This window comes from Stenella coeruleoalba (genome assembly GCF_951394435.1).
Source record: "Stenella coeruleoalba genome assembly, chromosome: 2".
In the NCBI taxonomy this organism is placed as follows: Eukaryota; Metazoa; Chordata; class Mammalia; order Artiodactyla; family Delphinidae; genus Stenella; species Stenella coeruleoalba.
Genome location: NC_137147.1, coordinates 138,585,865 through 138,590,159, shown reverse-complemented (window position 1 = coordinate 138,590,159; position 4,295 = coordinate 138,585,865). Strand labels below are relative to the sequence as shown.

At 37.3% G+C, this 4,295-nt stretch overlaps 1 pseudogene across 1 annotated transcript; it reads right to left on the bottom strand.

Moving 5' to 3' along the window:
* Positions 1 to 1,578: 1,578 nt before the first annotated feature.
* On the bottom strand, positions 1,579 to 2,040 carry LOC307182071 (large ribosomal subunit protein P1-like; annotated as a pseudogene). The gene has a single exon. The product of its transcript is annotated as a large ribosomal subunit protein P1-like (transcript).
* Between the last annotated feature and the right edge of the window lie 2,255 nt (positions 2,041 to 4,295).

Here is a 4,295-nt window from a genome sequence, read left to right as displayed (position 1 = left end):
TTTGGTTACTGTAGATTTGTAGTAAGTTTTGAAATGGGAAATGTGAGTCCCCCAACTTTGTTTTTCTTTTTTAAGATTGTTTTTGCTATTCAGGGCACCTTGTAATTCCATATGAATTTGAGAACTGGCTTTTTCATTCCTGAAAAAAAACGGCTGTTTGAATTTTAAAAGGGATTGCATTGAATCTGTAGATATCTTTGGGTAGTATTTCTGTCTTAAAATAGCAATATTCCATCAACAAAGGATGATTTTTTTTATTTAGGTTTTCTTTAATGCCTTTTAACAATGTTTTGTATATTTTAGTGTAAAAGCCTTTCACCTCTTCGGATAAATTTTTTCCCAGGTACTTCATTCTTTTGAATGCTATTGTAAATGGATTTGTTTTCAACTTGTTCATTGCTGATGTATAGAAACACGACTGATTTTGTTGGTGTTGACCTTCTACTGTGCAACTTTTCTGAATTTATTTGTTAGTTATAGTAGCTCTTTTGTGGATTATTTGAGATTTCTATATATAGGATCATGTCGTCTGCAAATACAGATAGGTTGACTTCTTTTCCTTCTGGGTGCATTTAATTTCTTTTTCTTGCTTAATTACTCTGACTAGAACTTCCAGTAAATGTTGAATAGCAATGGTGATGATGATGATGATGAAGTGATCATCTTTATCTACTCCCTGATCTTAAGGAGAAAGCTTTCAGTGTTTCACCATTGAGTATGATGCTAGTTGTGGGGTTTTTATAAATGCCCTTTATCATGTTGAGAAAGTTCCAATCAGTTCTAGTTTTTGAGTGTTTTTATCATGAAAGGGTGTTTGAGTTTTGTCAAATGCTTTTTCTGCATCAGTTGAGATGATAACATGGTTCTTTCATTTATTTTATTAATGTGGTGTATAACACTGATTGATTTTCTTATGTTGATCCACACTTGCATTCTTGGGATATATCCTGCTTGGACATGGTGTCTGATCTTTTTAATATGCTGCTGGATTCTGTTTGCTAGTATTTTGTTAAGGATTTTTGCACCTACATTCATAAAGGATATTGAGCCATGATTTCTTTTCTTGTAATGTGTTTATCTGACCTCATAGAATGAATTAGGAGGTATTCCCTCCTTTTCTTTTTTTTTTGGAAGAGTTGTGAAAGATTGTCGTTAATTTTTCTTTAAATCTTTCGTAGATTCACTCGTGAAGCCATCTGGTCCTGAACTTTTCTTTCTTGGGAGGTTTTTGATTACTGATTAAATCTGTATTGGTTATAGGTCTGTCAAGATTTTCTATTTCTTCTTGAGTCTGTTTTTGGTATCTGTGTTTCTAAGAACTTGTCCATTTCATCTAGGTCTAATTTGTTGGCATACAATGGTTCATAGTATTCTCTTATAATTATTTTTATTTCTGTAAAGTAGGTAGTAATGTCCTTATTTTCATTTCTGATTTTAGTTATTTGAATCTTCTCATTCTCCTTCTGTGTCATTCTAGCTAAAGGTTTGTCAATTTTGTTGATTTTTTCAGAGGACTAACTTTATTTTCATTGATTCTATTTTCCTATTCTCTAAGTCTGTTATCTTCACTCTGATATTTATTATTTCCTTCCTCCTTTTAGCTTTGTGTTGACCGTGTTCTCCTTTTTCTAGTTCTTTAAGGTGTAATTTTATTTTTAAGAGTTCAGCTTTTTATTGAACATGTTACTGAAGAGGTTTAGTCAAAAAGACCAAAGCCCACGTCATCATCAGACTCTTCAGATTCTTCTTTCTTTTATTCCACTTACTCTACTCAGCTGGGGCAGCAGTGGTGGAGGGGGAAGGACCTCCTGCTAGTGCAGCACCAGCTGCTGGGGCAGGTCCACCTGCCCCCACATTGCACATGAGGCTCCCGATGTTGACATTGGCCAAAGCCTTTGAAAACAAGCCTGGCCAGAAAGGTTCAACATTTACACCAGCTGCTTTAATGAGGACATTGATCTTATCCTCTGTGACCGTCACCTCATCGTCGTGCAGGATGAGGGCTGAGTAGATGCAGGCGAGCTCCGAGACGGAGGCCATGGTGCGGGCCAGTGCTAGGCAGGGGCTGCCAGGCGCAGTGCTAGTCGCCGGATGAAGTGAGGGCCTCACCCCAATGCAGCCTTAGCTTCCTTGGAAGGACCGAGCACCTTAGCGGCAGCTGAGGAAAGGGCTAAGGTGTAATGTTAAATAATTATTATTATTTTTTATTTTTTGGCTGCATCACGCGGCATGTGGGATCCTAGTTCCCCGATCAGGGGTGGAACCCATGTCCCCTGCATTGGAAGCACGGGCACCAGGGAAGCCCCTAAATTATTTATTCCAGATGTTTCTTTTTATTTTTTTATTAATTAATTAATTTTTATTTTTGGCTGCGTTGGGTCTTTGTTGCTGCGCACGGGCTTTGTCTAGTTGTGGCGAGCAGGGGCTACTCTTTGTTGTGGTGTGCAGGCTTCTCATTGCGGTGGCTTCTCTTTGTTGCGGAGCATGGGCTCTAGGTGTGCGGGCTTCAGTAGTTGTGGCACACAGACTCAGTAGTTGTAGCTCGCAGGCTTTAGAGCGCAAGCTCAGTAGCCGTGGTGCATGGGCTCAGTTGCTCCACAGCATGTGGGATCCGTCCAGACCAGGGCTCAAACCCACGTTCCCTGCACTGGCAGGTGGACCCTCAACCACTGCGCCACCAGGGAAGTCCTCTTCTTTTTAATGCAGGCATTTACTGCTATAAATTTCCCTCTCAGCACTGCTTTCATGGCATCCAAGACATTTTGGTATATTGTATGTTCATTTTCATTCGTCTCTAAGTATTTTTTACTTTCCCTTGTAATTTCTTCTTTGATCCATTGGTTGTTTGAAAGTGCATAGTATAATTTCCCCATATTGGTGAATTTTCCAGTTTTACTTCTGTTATTGATTTCTTGTTCTTTTCTATTGTGTTTGGAGATAATATTTTGAATGATTTCAATCTTTTAAAATTTACTGAGACTTTTTTTTTGTGGACTGATATATTGTCTACTTTGGTGAGTGTTCTATGTGCACTTGAGAAGAACAGGTATTTTGCTGTTGTTGGGTGGAATATCCTATATATGTCTGTTAGGTCTAGTTTGATTATAGTGTTGTTCAAGTTTCTTTCTGTTCTCTTTCCTTATTAATCTTCTATTTAGATGCTTAATACATTATTGAAAGTGGGATATTGAAGTCTCTATTATTATTCATTCTATTCCTTCAACATTTTCACCATATATTTGGGAGCTCTGGTATTTTGTGTGTATATATTTATAATTGTTATATCTTCTTGACGAATTGACCCTTTTGTGAATATATGTTCTGCTTTTTCTCTTGTAACAGTTTTTCAATTAAAGTCTATTTTATCTGATAGCAGATAGCGGCCCACATTTCTTTTGGTTACTGTTTGCATGGAATATCTTTTTATATTCTTTTACTTTCAACATATGTATGCCTTTAGATCTAAAGTGAATCTTTTTTGACAGCATATAATTGGATCCTGTTTGTTTGTTTTCACTCATTCTACCAACCTCTGCATTTTGGTTGGAGAATATAATCCACTTACATTTAAAGCAATTACTGATAAGGAAGGACTTACTTCTGCTATTTTGCTATTTTCTGTATGTCTAATATCTTTTTGTCTCTTATTCCCTCTACTACTCTTTTCTTTTGTGTTTAGTTGATTTTTGTAGTGAACTTTTTTGATTCACTTCTAATTTCCCTTTGTGTATAATTTTTAGATATTTTCTTAGTAGTTATAAAAGGGATTACATATAACATATTAAATTTATAATGATCTAGTTTAAATTGATACCAACTTCAACAGCATACAAAAACTCTGCTCTTATAGAGCTCTGTCTTCACCCCTTTATGTTAATGTTGTTACAAATCACATCTTTATACACTGTGTGCTCAATAATAGATTTATAGTTTTTAAAATGCATTTTCTTTTAATCATGTAGGAAATAAAAAGTGGAGTTAGAAACTAAAACTACAGTAATGCTGGCTTTCATGATTACCCATGTAGTTACTTATACTGGAGACGTATGTTTCTTTTTTTTTTTTTTTTGCGGTACGCAGGCTTCTCACTGTTGTGGCCTCTCCCATTGTGGAGCACAGGCTCTGGAGGCGCAGGCTCAGCAGCATGGCTCACGGACCCAGCCGCTCCACGGCATGTGGGATCATCCCAGACCGGGACATGAACCCACGTCCCCTGCATCAGCAGGCGGACTCTCAACCACTGTGCCACCAGGGAAGCCCCCTATATTTCTTCATACAGCTTTGTGTTACTAACA